This window comes from Chelonia mydas, chromosome 6 (assembly GCF_015237465.2).
Source record: "Chelonia mydas isolate rCheMyd1 chromosome 6, rCheMyd1.pri.v2, whole genome shotgun sequence".
Taxonomy (NCBI): Eukaryota; Metazoa; Chordata; order Testudines; family Cheloniidae; genus Chelonia; species Chelonia mydas.
The window spans coordinates 54,665,133-54,680,794 of NC_051246.2; the positions used below are offsets into that span (position 1 = coordinate 54,665,133).

Consider the following 15,662-nt stretch of genomic DNA (forward strand, 5'->3'; position numbering starts at 1 on the left):
GGAAAAAAAATCAAATTCACTTGAATATGATAGCCATTTGTAATTGAATAGTATTTATATAGTGTCCATGGGACAGTGTACAATTCAAATGGCCAAACCGGTGGTACTTGGAGATCAGTTGCATGGAAACCAAGAATAAATTGCTTTTATGGGATTCTTGGTTGCACTGCTCTATTAATTTAATATGAAACTCTGGCTTTATTACACTAAATAACATATTCATTAAAATGTTTAAATACTCAAATAGAGATGGAGAAGACATTAGCAAGCTCTCTGCCAGCATAATTAGCAAAGCAATGGCATAATTGCAGTGGGCTGGTGAATGCTAAGTGGATTATTTTGGTGTACTCTTGTACTGTACATCCCTAGCATGGAGTTAAGGAGCCAAGACCGCCATTAACAGAGAGGGAGTGTGCTATCTAAATCCAGTCAAGCTGAGGAGGGACTGCAATCCATTTAGAAAGTCAAGAAGAATGTCTGCTACTTTGAGATGGCTATTCTCCTGGTGAAATGTCTTTTCTTGTCTCCCAAGATGGGAATATAGGTCAGATGTTGCACACTGGCACAGCTTCACCCAGCTGGTTTTCCCCAGCTAAGGATCTGTCCCTATATCTTCATTTTATAATACATTTCATGACAATTGTACGAGAGAGCGTTAAGAAAGCAACCTAATTTTTTTAACAGTCCACCCCAAACATACTGAAAATCAAAGGCCAGATTCCTTTCTCCATTGGAGATTTTAGGTCTCTTGTGGTGGTCCAGCTGATGAAGGAAACTTCCTGGGTAGGCGAATCCTTGGGTATTTAGGATTAGGACTCCTATACCACCTCTCCTCTTTGCCCAACACGAAGGGGGTACTGTCTGGAGAAAAGTCTGGTGCTTTCCTGTACCCCAGTGACTCAAGCCATTAGAATGGGCCATGGGACAGTTGTAGATGGTGCAGTTTAGAGCAACCTTAAAGCTATTATAATCTGTGAGGGGGGAGACCCACCTGGTATTGAATCAGATGAAGAACAGGAGTCTACAAAGGCATACTAGAATAATTTCTCCCCTACTATGAAGGCAATCTGGGGCCCTGTGCATACCAAGACACAGGGTGCCCTACTGTGCCATGACACCATGTGCTATTTGAAGAGGTGGTGGCAGTGGGCCTGCTTTCTCTTGACAGAGAAGCAGAGGTGGAGGCAAAGGCCCCTTTCTTTCCCCAGAAGTGAAACCAGGGGCCTCTCTTCCCATTAGGAGTTGCAGAGGTGGCAGCAGAGAGCCTCAGAAAGGCAGGGGTGCCTCTCACCTCCTCCCCACTCCCCCAAGTAGCTAGACTGTATCTGTTTGGGTGGGTGGGACAGACCCAATGCACTCTTCTCCTCTTGCTACATAGAATCCTCTGCGGGTGGTACTGGTGAGGATCCCAAAGTAGTGGGTCTTAGAGTTAACACCCCATTGAGATGTATGGGGCAGTTCCACTCAGAGCTATTGTATCAGGCAACTATCACTGTAGTGGTTACACATGGGTCATATTTTAAGGCTTTTCTTCCCAAAGATCAGGCATAGAAACTTACTTCTTAAAAATAAAAGCTGAGATTTTAATGTAAAATAATCATGTCTCCAGAAGCTGGGGTCCTTGAAATATACACGCCTAGAGCATCTCAATCTGATTCTGCTTCCAGTCATGCTCTGAGAACCAACTGGCTAAATTGCAGAATGCTCACATAATAATTTATTTGGAGCTGGTGCTGGGGTTTCCCTACATCTGCCTGACATTAGTTCATAGAGTTAGTTTTTGAACATTTCTCCTGTGACACGCCAGTAAATCTTTGCCTACTTTCTTGAATTTGCTAAATGGATCCTGGTCACAACAATGGCTGATGCCCCAAATAAGTGTTGGGCCTGGGATTAGCAAATAGATAATTAGATACTCCACTACACTTTTTCTTTTTACGCTCCTTCCCACACAAAAAGATCTTCCAACAAAATCAGCCACCATGCTAGCTGATCTAGGGCCATCCCCACAATCCTCCTCTACTGTAGCTTCCACATTGCTCCCCCTGCTTCTCCTGAAAAGCAGAAGGCCCCTGCCCCTGAGCTCTGCTTCCCGCTTTTCCTTTCCCATCCTTTCTCCAGGTCACAGGCCTGTAACTGTTGCCTCCCTGGCCAGCTCCTCACTCCTCTGCCTTTACTATCCCCCCGTTGGGCTCCACTTGAGGAGGGGACTGAGTTCTGCATTGAGGCTCCTCCTGTGCTCATACTCTGGCATTAACTTTCTTTAGCTTCAAAGAGGACTGAAAGCAGCCTGTGAGTATGCAGTGATCTCAGGGCTGCTCTATACTTTCAAGGAGAAGGTTTCTTATGGGCTGGAGGCTACCAAGCTCACCTGCTCCTTTTCCCTGCTGTACTCTGTGATGCTGCTGTACTGAAGGTGCCAGACACTCCTGCTCTCTCCCTCCCTTGGCTGCAGTCTATCTTGCAGCACTGAAGAAACTAGATGCCTCTGCCCCTTCCTCCTTTCTTCCTTCTGCTCATCCCCGCCGTTTTCTCCATTGTGCAGCCTGAGAGAAGAGGGGAAAGAAAGGTAGCTGTCAGACTGAAGTTTTGTTTGTTTAAAGAAGTAAAGGAGAGGAGATTTAACAGGTGGGATTAGCCCCGTTAGGCCCTCATTACTCATGACCAATCTGTCTAATCACCAAAGACATAATCTTCAAATGTGGGTGTCTAAGTATATAGTTGGGCACTTAGGTATGAATGGAACGGCCTGATTTTCAGACATGCAGAGAACCCATAGCTCCGATTGGCCTCAATGTAGACTATTTGCAGTAGCAAGAATTCTGGGGCAAATCCTCAGCTGTAAACTGCCATAGCCACTCAGTGTAAACTGCCATAGCTCTATTTACTCCAGTGAAACTGTACTGATTTACACCAACTGAGGATCTGGCTCAATGTCTGTTATTAAGTGTTTACAGGATCAGACCCTTAGCCTATACGAACATTTTCTTTTTATTTTCAGACTTTATTTCCCAAACAAAGATGTCATGTTAAGCAGGAAATCTAAATCCATGTCTGGGAGAGTTGGTAAGTGATTTTCAGATATTCTCTGCCTTGCTGGGCTTGCCTGTTGTGTTAAACAGTGCATGAAACTGACTGGACATGTGAACCCTGTGAGCACCAGCGAAAATTTTCATTTGGCAGCTGTCACAACTTGCTTGCTTTCTAACACAATAAACTCCATACCTCTTAGAACAACTTCCTAAGAGCACAGAATATACCAGCTGCAAGAATACATGGCAACTTGGAAATCATCCTCCACTCTTCAAAAAGCAGGAATATAGGGGTAAGAAAACAACATATTTACTCCTCTTCAAAATGATCCACACAGTGGAGTTAACAATAGGGATGAATTTGGCTCATTTTCTGTTGGATAACAATGTCAGTGCATCTGTTTGCAACTTGCCTCTGTCCCTCACACTGTTGTGTGACTATTGTATCAAGGTCTTTGTTGAGGAATCTGTCAGTCTCTGAGACTGAATGTGAGGGGGGTCACTCCATGGGGAAGTGACCTAGTCATTGCCTGCAAATTTATGGCATGGAGGAAGTAAACATAATGAAGAAACCCCAAAGCTCAGAGCCTCTGGTGCAGGGAGGCTGATTTGCAGCAGACCACATTCATGTAGTCTTAAAGTTGGCTTAAGTGGTTCTGAAACAACAGTGTGGGTAACTCTCATGATTTTATCATAAGTGTCAAGCTAGTTCATGTTTTTCTTAAAGCCCCAGCTCCTGGAGGCAACTGATTGCATGAGAATTTCAGCTTACATTTTTTTAAAAGTGAGTTTCTAGTCCTCATGGGTGCAGAGAAAAACCTGAGTACATCCTGAAGTTCCAGAAACTAGAGGCTTAAATAATAAATAACAACAACAACAAACTAAAGCATGTTATTTTTAAAAACTCTTGTTATTTTTGAAAGCAGTTTCATTAATTTGGAGAGCCTGACTCATGATTTTTTAATGTTTGTTACAAGATCAACCCACCTCAGGGTAAAGTGTGATCCTTTGGTAACATACAGCCCAGTGTACAGGCTTTTATGCCACACTACCTCCCTATTGCTATAGCAGAGAAAGGGGATTGTGGCTGGAGAAAAGAAAGTGTGGCCAGAATGCCTGTTTATCATGCCAAACTTCAGATGTGTTTTCATTTTCTTGTGGCTTTTTGTAGCTATTGTAATTCATCTGCTTTAATTGCCCAGGGAGGGAGTGAGGGAGGACAGGTTTGAATAGAGGTTGCTCTGAGATCAATGTAGTGTAAAGAAGAATTTTAAGCCAGTTTTTGCATATACCATCCCACAGATCTGTGCTCTGTGCATTCCACAATATGGCTCATAATTTTTATATAGCTTGACAATGCCAGTGGAGGAGAAAGACACACACACACAAACACAAACACACACACACACCTCTAGCTGTTCTGGTTTTCATATCAAAATCTGAATCTGTTTAGTTATAGAGTCAAAGTAGTAGCAGTTTGGATTAAAAATGTCTGCAGAAATCTATCATGTTTAGTTTACAATTCACTGTGGGAGTTTGTTTCCCTCTGACAGCTGAGTTTGGCCCAATCAGAGCTTTTGATGTGCTTACCTGTCATTTATAGGAAGCAAGTCTCTATTGATTTCCTCAGCAGATGTCAGTCACACAGCCCATCAATAATGCTGGGAAGACATCGTGCCCAAACAGAGAAAGAAACAAGAAAGCGAAAACACATAAGGATGCTTCTAATTTGCCAGCAAGTAGCTCTCCCTGGTGTAAACTCAGAAATCTGTGACTCTTAGAACATGACTATGGCCATGGCTCAGGATAATTCATTTGAAAAGCCACACAGTGTATAGTGGCTTTAAAAGGATTTAATATGAAGAACTGGCTAATATATTTATACTTTTAGTCATCAGGTACCTACAAATGAGTTATCATAAAGTGCATACAGGGAAGAATGCAGTGATTCCATTTTCTTCCTTCTGTAGACAGTTACAAAACTTAAGTACTTAATCCTTCTGGTGTAACAATTCCTTCTGTCATTTTGAGAAATTGTGTAGGTTTGTATTCCCTTGTAAATTGAGAGCACAGTGCAGTGACCCTTACAGCACGACAAATGAGTTAAGGCTCTGCCACACAAAGGCAACAACATTCAGTTTCTGACCTAAGTTTACTATTTTGTATAAATGTGTTTGTACTCTGGCACCAGCATATTGTAACAAGTCCATGGCCCTCTACCACTTCATAGTTGTCACTATGCTGCACATTATAGCTACGCAGAACTTCACGGCAGCAGAAGGGGTGGAACTCAGATCTTACTGCAAGGAAAGCATGGATCCTTATAATGTTAGCTAAAGGAGAAACTGTCAGCAACTAGCAGTACAGGTTCTGTGAAACACAACCAAACAGTTCTTAATGTTTCCAGTAAAGGACAGTGGCCTTTCACACTAGTCACTTTATTACACTAAGTTCCTTTTATTTGCTCGTGTGGAAGATAACCTATAACTCAAACTAAACTATTATTGCGAAGGTGATCAATCATACAACTGACTATAAAAGATGGGATTTTGAGGTGGCAAGCCTCCAAAAGTTGGAATACCTGCATCTTTCATGGAAATGGGGTCCATGTTTTTTTTCATTGTATGGAATTCTTAATATTTTATGTTTAAAGAGCTTTGATAATGTGGAATGAATGTCAAATTGTGGGTGCTATTTCAGGTGGAATAGCAATACCTGAATGCTTATTCCCCAATCAACACAGGCTGCAGGAACACGGGGCCTTTCACTCTCTACCATTCTTTTTAATCCAGGGCAGTCACAAGAATCAACCTGTCTCCTGCAGCTCTCCTCCTAACAGTGCTCTCTCCATCCTTTATAGAAAACACCTGCCCGTTTTCCACTTGGGTCTGATAATTGAACAGGGCTGGGTGGCCCCAGACCATGATAGGGGCAAGCCATCCTGTTACACACTCTCTGTATTTTCAGTTAATAATTGGATCTGCTATGATCCACTCATATTGACCAATCACTGAGTATACAGACAGCTTTAGACAGAACGTTACAAAATGGAACATTTATGCATGATTTATTTTCTTAGCTATAATGTGGGAGCCTTAAAATTCCACCAGTCTTTCAGAAAAAGAATGTGTTTGCTGCAGGAACTGAATGTAATTCAATAGTGTTCACCTTGCAGGGCAGCAAATGGAATTTTAAGGCTAAAGGAATGTTAATTTAAAAAGCTATAATTTCGAGAACTACTGTCCCATAACCTAGTATTTTTGAGATCTCTGGCCTAACCTACATGTGCTTGAAGAGACAAACACATGGCACTATGGTGTGCTATGGTCAGCTAAGTTATGATTGTTCTCTGGAAATAATGGTTATTAAGAAAGTGCTTTACAGTATTTTACCCATGTTTCTTGAACAAACTGTTTCTGCAATTTCTTTCGTTCGCTCACTCACTCACAGATACATTTTAAATTATCTTTAGCGGGAAACACCATTTATAAATGAAAATATACATAATTCCTAATATCTTTTGGGATAATATTTTAATAATAAACTTCTGTCCGGCAAGATACAGTGAATGAGCATCACACTTTAAACTGATCTTATAGTTTAGTGCAGGGATTGGCAATGTTTGGCATGCGTCCCTTGCCCGCGCCGCTTCCTGTAGCTCCCATTGGCCTGGAACGGTGAACCGCTGCCAGTGAGAGCTGTGATTGGTCAAACCTGTGGACGCTGCAGGTAAACAAACCGGCCAGGCCCACCAGTGGATTTCCCTGCTGGGCTGCATGCCAAAGGTTGCCGATCCCTAATTTAGTGCATTGGAATAAAAAAGCCAGCAATTTTATTTAACAGATACACTCAGTGATCTTGGAAAAAAGACCTTTAACATTGTTTACTGATGGGTTAGTTAATAAGCTAAGGACCAGCGCTTCTTATGCGAGAAGCTGGTACAGACCTATTGTCTTCTATATAGAATACGGTTCAGTTTCTCTGGGTGTTTGGGAACATATGGGTCCAGTTACAGGACAGACACAGGACTACATTATAAGTTTGATCCGAAACCCACTTAATGAAATAGGAGCCTTTCCATTTACCTTAATGAGCTTAGGATCAGGCCCAGTGGCATGTGCTTTAGCAAGAGCCCTGTCACTTTAGGGAAAGGTAGCCCTTGCTCTCCTTTCCCACGCTTCCCTAGCTCCACTGGCCTCAATGCACCTCACCCTCAGGCCACATCACCCCATCCCTTTTGAAGAGGTTAGCAATTCTGGAGGCACTAACATGGAGACTAACATGTCTGAAGGCACCTACATTTCTCCATACCCAGCCACTTTATGGCTAGGGTCCTGATCCAACACTCAATGAAGTCAATGGAAGTCTTTCCATTGGCTTCAGTGGATGTTGGATCAGGACCTAGGTTCACTTGTGCCCTTCTCCAACATACAAAAAGAAAGAAAACAACCTCTCTTATAACCATATAGCCCAGTTATATCTACCAAATACAAGCAAATCAGGGACCCATAGGTTTAGATGACAACTGGATGCTAGGGAGAATAACACTCCTTAAATACTATAGATAGATAGACATACATCAAAACCATTCAATTCTCAACAGCTAGAGGGTACTCAGCAATTTACAGCACTTGACAGGAGCAGACCCTATTTAACAAAGTCCTAAGTAAAGTAGGGTAAATAAACAACAAATAATTTACACAACAAATGATGTTCTCAACAAATACCCCTCCTCTTCTATTTGCAAATTATACACAGCCAGATCATGATTGTTCACAGATTTATTATTTAAAATGATTCACCAAATAATTGTTGATCTGTAGCTTATTTACAAGCAGATGAGCATGAACATTTGATATTCAAAATGCAAGCTGTTTGACTAGACACATGGCATACATGGTATGTTTCTTTTTCCTGATTGGATGGGTGAATCTGTGAGAATCAGGTTGCTGGTGCAAGTCCTCATTCTTATGATGATTTCAAAATTTTCCTTCTGTGAATATTCTTTTGTAATCTTTTGTAACCATATTGGCTACCATATTTGCAGACAGTAACCACTAAAGGGGAATAAATATTTGGAACAAATTCACTTAAAATCAAGTTAATATTCACAGAAAATTGTTTGCAGCATTCACTCAGGTCAACTTTTAGACTCTGAGTCAAAGGGCAGGTCTACACTACCGCTTAAGTTGATCTAACTTACGTTGGTCAGGGTGCGAAAAAGACACACAGACACCCCTCTTCCCCCCCGAAGTGGCACAAGTTAAGCAACCTAAGTGCTGTCCACACCGGTGATCTCCCATCAACATAGCTTCTGCCTCTTGTGGAGGTGGTGTAATTATGCTGAAGGGAGAGCAGTCTCCTGTTGGTATAGAGTGTCTTCACCAGACACAGAGCAGCTGCACTGCTGTAGCGCTTCTAGTGTAGGTCTGCTCATTGCTCACCAAAGGTAATGGAAGTCTTTCCACTGACTTGGTAGACTTTGCATCAGGCCCTTGATATCTCTGATTGCCCTGTTGTTTCATTTGTTGTTTAGACTGTAAACTTCTTGAGGGCAGCGCTTATGTCTGCACTGCATTTAGATCATATGGCACTAAGCAGATCATATGTTACAAGACAAGACAAGAAAAGCAGAGTGTTTCTGCATCACTGTGGTCACTCAAAATGCAGTAATCACCTACAGATTCTGGTGTGAATCTTACTTCTATTACAAGTGGAACTTTTAATGTCAAATAGTGAAAGAGTTAGATCCGCAGAGTCAACAAGGACAAAACACCAGTGGTATTTAAAACAGAGAGGACGAATTAGTTAAATTAGATAAAAAACACTAAGAACCAAACCAAAATTATGCTTGGTTCCAAAAAAGTTTGAATACTTTTGCTTTAGTTTGTTTGTATTGAGAGTTTCACATAAATGGGGTTTGAGAGTGTCTCTGATCACCATATTTATGACCCAACAGAAAACAGGAAGCCCCTGGAATTTAAACAAAGTTCCCCTCCTCTCCCAAGATTCCTGGTTCCTGTTTGTTCTGTCTTTCATGATATAGATGACAGAGTGCTCTGCTGAGTTCTCTGCACAAAAAGAATTATTATCACACTGCTTTAATAAGTATCCTCATAATGTACAAAGACTCTATGTCACATGCTTAAAAATCAAATAAACTGATCATTGCTGCATTATTTTAACCTTCCATTAATTCAAGTGAGCACCAATTGAGAGAACACAGAGGTAAGACTGAAATATATTTTGTTTTGAATTGTTGTTGTTTTTTTCCACAGGAAACAGGTCATGACAGTAAATGGGAGCCCACCACTTACTGAAGTTTTAATTACATTCAGATCAGCTAATTTAGTTTACCAGATATCATCAACTAGTTAATGGAACATTAATTAAGAAATGTACTCAGCAAGGTTAGATTCATATTTATAGAAAGTGATTCTTCCTGAGTTTTTCCACCTAATGAGGACCAACTTCAATATTAACTGTTTAGCAAAATTATAAAGATGAACAACATCCATGTGCTACAGCGGCAATATGGTTTTGTGATTTCTAGAGTATCCTGCAGTCTTCAACTCTGTAGCCTAGATGGATAGATAATGGGTGGAGGTATAGGGAAAATAAAGGACTTGTCTCAGAACTCTCCTCAGATAAATTATTAATCACGTGCAGTAGTACACTGGTTGCCAGCTGTAGTCCATAGACCCCTTCCTGGCAGTCTGTGGTGAACCCCCTAGTCATAAGGTGCTAGTTCTATTCCAATTTCAGCTCCTGAAGTACCTTAAAGGATAGCTAGAGTAAATTTAATGTTTTCCGAATGTTACTTTTCCATATAAGCAATTGTTTTTATTTGAGTGTGATTGGAAGAGGATCTTCACAACTGTGAATGGGATTTCTCTGTTTAAGAGGTGGTGCACACTATGAAAAAGTTTGAGAGCCTGTGGAATAGTAGACCTCAGTACGGTAATGGTTGTCAGCAGGGAGGGATTATTAAGTCTTATTATTTATTTAAGTGACAACAATGTGCTTTACACTGTACTAGATTCAAGGGAGCCCCAGGCTTAAAGAGCTTACTGTCTAAAAGACAGATGCAGAAAAGACAGGAGACAGTGGGAAACCCAGTAGTAGTAGTAACTTGGCATTTTAAAAAAGAACATTAACTTATTTCTTGTGGGCCTCGCAAAAGAAGTGAGCCTTTAAGAAGTATTTGAATATAGACAGGAAAGATGAGCTGTGGAACCAGAATGGGGATTAACTATATAAAGGCTTAGAACCATCAACATATCTGCTTTATAAGTACAAGCCACAGTGGAAATGCTGGGTGTCCCAGCACTCCTAATTCTACTGAATCTGCTTATGATTTCTAGTGAAGGGAGAACTCCAGAATATAGAAAAGGTATATCAGAAATGTGTCTGAACATTTTACATGCCCCATCTCCTCCCACTACAAACAGATCCTTCTCCAATTTCACAATCCTGTACTTCCAAGCTTGGCCTCAAGTTTCTCTTCCCTGACCCTGATCTTCCTGAACTCTAAATCTCCTTGGTTACTGTGTGTTTGAATTGGACCTTTCACCTCATTGGAATTCAGTTTCTGTGGTTTAATTCTACATGTAGCAGTATGTTAGTTTAAACAGAGAGGCTGATCAATAGTTTAATCAGTCATTTTCTTTCTAATTCTTTCTGCACTACCTGTTCCAGCTCTTAATACCTCTTTACTTTGGCCTGCTTCAGCTCCAAAGTCAAACTCGGGTCAAGCAGAGACAGATAGGCATGTGAGAAAAAGAGGCACCATGCCTGTCTGCTGAATTTCTTTGCAGTTGCTGGATCAGAGTAAGCAGAATATGTAAATCCACATACCTATCCTGACTGTTGGCCTCTGCCTCCGGAGCAGTTTACTTTTTCATAAAGAGCATCAAGTTATTTTCAGTAGGAGGCTTTCAGAAGAGGAAGCTAGAATAGGGACTATATTAGGGGTGATTATGATATGTAAATATAAATTCGCTTAAGGCCTCCACATTGGAAAACTGGACCTTATAGCTCATTCCTTATTGTTGTGCTGCTATCTGCAAATACTAATTCTGGAGTTGGTCAGTTATTTGTTTCTGAAGCAGCCCTTACATTTGCAGAAATATTCCTAAATATTCACGGGTAATTTATGTAAACAATTTCAACAGAAAGGGCGTGTATATTCATTTCACTTATTTGCACTTTGTAATTCCTGGCATGTAATTGGCCATCTAAAGTAACATGGCATTGTGTTTGTGTAATGCCAACAGACCCCGGTCGTTGGCAGGCAGGATGGAACCGGGGACCTCTGGAGCTTAGTTCATGAGCCTCTACTGCATTAGGTAAAAGCCAACTGGCTATTAGCTAAGACTGTAGAGCAAACTCATTTTATCTCTCTCTTTAAGTGCTCTCAGTGCCACTAGATGGGACAGAACACCACTCCCAGAAGGTGTGTGGATTACATTTGCTCCCTGATTGGATGACTGGAACTTCCTAAAGAACAACCACCAATAACAGGACTGGGGCACCGAGGCACTACAATAATACAAATAATAAATACTTGATATTCCTGTGTTAACCTCATTAGCACTTTTGGTCACAGCGTCATCCTGGGAGCTCATGTTCAGCTGATTATCCACCACAAAACCCACATCAGAGTCAGAAGCTTGCTGCTTCCCAAGACAGATTGACCAAGAATTAGGAGAGTATAAAGATTGATTGGATCCCCCCTTACATCCTGATTCAAATTGTGCTGAGCACTATTCAGGCACAACTCGGCCTCTAGGCCACTGTTTTTAAAGTGATCAAAATGGACTTGGAAAACAAATAGAAAAAAATGAGCCAGATATGCTTTGAAGAGCTTGGAAAACAACTGGAAATGACATTGTCTAATCTGATTTCCTGCATGACACATGCCAAAAACACCACCCAGCACCTGAACACTTAGCCCCACAACCAAAATTAGGCCTAAGTATTACAGCCCTCGGGAGACTAGACTATTATGTTCCACAGGCAGAGAACTGGCGGGACTGTGGTGCATTGGTGCCAAGGCCTCAGAACAGCAGGGAAATGACTGAGATAGATATACACAGATAATCTTGGCAAGTCACCTGGATGCATACATTGTAGAGGAAGATTAAAAAAAAAGCCCAAGGTCCCTGCCAATCTGACTTGCGGGGAGAGAGGGGAATTCTCTCTACACCACATATGGTGATCAGTTAGGACCTAAGCATGTGAGCTAGAACCAGCAGCCAACCTCCTGAAAGAGAGAATGTTCAGTGCCACTTCAGAGCCATGGCCTTCCCAACCCAATGTCCCATCTCCAGCTGTGGCCATCCCTTATGCTTGACACAAAGGAGATCAAAAGCAAGCAAATGAAGAAACCCAAGAATACATTGAGGGGGAGAGGGGAATCCCTTCACAACCCCTTCATGTGGCAGGCTGAAACCCTATAGCGTGAACTTTTAGGTACATAAGACATTCACGGGAAGGGAGCCCTAGTGCTGCTGGAGTGTTAAAATTGAAAATCAGACCTGAATAAACACCCCTAGATTCAAACTCCCTCAACTCTGGGAACAATTGGATCTTGATAAATACTTTATGGCTTCTAATTATCACTGCTAGAAGCATTTGTTTGGTTTTTCGCACATGGATGATTATTTATTTTCAGTGCAGTCAACCCACTTCATTTTCTATGATACTCATCTCTATTGGATAGGAACACCCTGAAAAAACTGATGTATTAAGCCTCACAACAGCCCTGTTGGGTGGGAGACTATTAGCCTCATGTTCACAAAGAGATGAAATAATCTGAGCAAGATCACACAGGTAGTGTGTGTGGAAGAGCCAGATATAGACTCCAGATCTCCTGACTTCCTGGTCTTATGTCTAAACCAGAAGACCATCCCTCCATCTTATTAGGATAGGTTTATGTTAGAGATTAAAGGTTATCTTTGAGAAATTTTAGCTCCTAGTACCATATGTGGAAAATCACATACATGCATAAAAAGGGAACAATGGAAAAATGTGTCTATATTTCTAGAGGTAAAGATCAAGGAATGTGACTCATGCTAGTTGTCTTGACTGACTGTTATGATACTGGTAGGGTGACCAGATGTCCTGATTTTATAGGGACAGTCTGGATATTCAGGCTTTTGTCTTATATAGTTGCCTATTACTTCTCCCCGGTTCCTATTTTTCACACGTGCTATCTGGTCACCCTAGATACTGGCTATGGCAAGAAGCTCCTATTTTCCCATAAACACTGTTGACCAAAGACAGCCTGGTTGCTTGATTTTCTGTTCAGCAAACAACATTGGGCCAGATCCTCAGCAGGTGGAGCTACAGAAATATACATCAGCTGAGCATTTGGCCAAATATGTACCTCAGATGAAATCCTATCCTGATGCCATTGATTTTAACAGGTCATAATTTCACCCTCCTTTTTAGGTGTGACCACAACTATAGGTCAGACATAAGTAGTTTAGGCAGAAGATCTTTTCGTAGACATAGGATCAATATCAAAACAGCAGCATTACTCAGTAAAGAGGAAGGCAGGAGTCTGAAATGGATAAATGAGAAGCATCTGGAGTGGAGCTGGTTGGGAATTTTTTTGATAAAACTTGTTTTCAATCAGAAAATGCCAGTTTGTCAAAACTGAAACTTTTTATGAAAACAAATGAGTTTTGATGAAATTTTCATTAGGAGGTTTTCTTGGGTAGAGGATTGAAGGAGAAAGAGCAAGATACCCAAGAATATCTAATAGCCTGGTGGTTAGGGATGTGAGAGACCCAGGATCTCACTTGGGATGTGAGAGACCCAGGCTCAAATACCTACTCCCAATCAGACTATTCTGGATAGGGACTCTCTTTCTCATTAAAAATTTCAAAAGGTCAAATTTTTATTCTAACGCAGAATGAAACCAAATGTTGACACCTCAACATTTTTCATGAATTAGAATTCTTGTTTTCTGGCCAACCCTAATCTGGAGTAGGAATACCTTTGAATTCTGAGAACAAAGCAGGCTCCAAGAACATAGAGTAGTGATTTTAAAAAACTTTGACCTTAAGGGCACTTGTACACTTATGCTATATAATACATTTCTTTCCTTTGAGATTGCTGGTGTATTAACTGTGATGAGAGTTATAAGAGGGAAAGCTTAATGAATTGTCTGTTCTAAAAGCATCCCAGAGAGAGAGAAATAAAAATAAGAGACCCAGTTCTACTGTAGTTTATCTAGCCCACCCTAACCCCATGCTGTTTCCTGTTTCACTTCTGGCTTACACTTCTCATTATGTTCTTTGCTAACTTATTACATTCTTGTGAATAATATTAATGTTAAGCATGAAGGATTTCCTCTGGGGCTTTCCTAAGAGATGAATAAGTGTATATGTTATGTGAAGCTGTATTCAATATTTGTTTTTGAATAGTACAGCAAATTATGCTTGTGGAACTATGTGCCACTGCTCATTATGTAAGACTAGAGTATCTCAGGGTATGTCTTCACTGCCTGCCGGATTGGCGGGCAGCGATCGATCCAGCAGGGATTGATTTATTGCATCTAGATTAGAAGCGATAAATTGACCCCCGAGCGCTCTCCCATCGACTCCTGTACTCCAGTGCTGCGAGACACGCAAGCGGAGTTGACGGGGGAGGGGCAGCAGTCGACTCACTGCGGTGAAGACACCACGGTAAGTCAATCTAAGTACGTCAACTTCACCTACGTTATTCACATACCCGAAGTTGCGTAATTTAGATGGATTCCCCCACACAGTGTAGACCAGGGCTTTGTCTGGAGAAAGAGTCTAACATTACACCTCACTTTTGCATACAGTTTGCGTATAGTTAATTCTTGATTTAAATACTTTGCAAGTAATACTTTGCATCCAAAGATGCCAAAACACTTAACAGATACTAATTCTGTTTCAGAATATGACTGTGAGATATGAAAATATTATACTGCCAATTTTACAGAACATGAAATTGAGACATAGTAGGGATAAGACATATATTTGCATGAGCATCCTCTAATCTTGGGCTTCTCAGTTTTTGAGTGTGCAATATGAGGCACCTTGGGCCTGATCTGCAGAGTTGCTGAGCCTCTTGTGACTGCCAGTGAAGTAAATTGGAGTTGTAGCTACTCACAATTCTCACAATCAGTCCTAGTGGAGATTTACAAAGAGGTGTTGATGTAGTCAGATCAGCAGACTAAGAAGATTGTCTTAGTGGCCCACCGTTTGGGTGGATTAGAGGGACTTAGAAGCAATCAAGCATTATGTGCATCAGGGAGGTCAGACAGAAAAGTGGTTGTAGTGATCAAGATTGGAGATGATCAGAGATTGGCAAGACTGTTATCTATCAGGATAGAATAGAAGGTTTGGATCTTCAAAATGTTGTGGAAGAAAACCCAACAGAATTTGGCCACTAACTGGATGTAAACTGCCAATGCGGTTGAGGACTTGAACAAGACCTACATGATACTCTTGTTTTTCCTCTAATCTGGATCGTCAGTAGTTAATATATAAAACACAATATAACAAATGACACATTTGGTTATGTAGGCCACACAGTCAAAATGCTAAATTGCAAAAGAAGGCACTTTGCATAACACACATAAAACTAATT

The 15,662-nt window shown here is 41.1% G+C and overlaps 1 long non-coding RNA gene across 1 annotated transcript in view; it reads left to right on the forward strand.

The window, feature by feature from the left end:
• The first annotated feature begins 3,199 nt into the window (after positions 1-3,199).
• Positions 3,200-15,662, forward strand: part of LOC119566527 — a 49,263-nt gene continuing 36,800 nt past the window's right edge. Inside the window, exon 1 of the long non-coding RNA XR_005225683.2 lies at positions 3,200-3,325. This is a non-coding gene — a long non-coding RNA (uncharacterized LOC119566527). The remainder of the gene's footprint in view (positions 3,326-15,662) is intronic.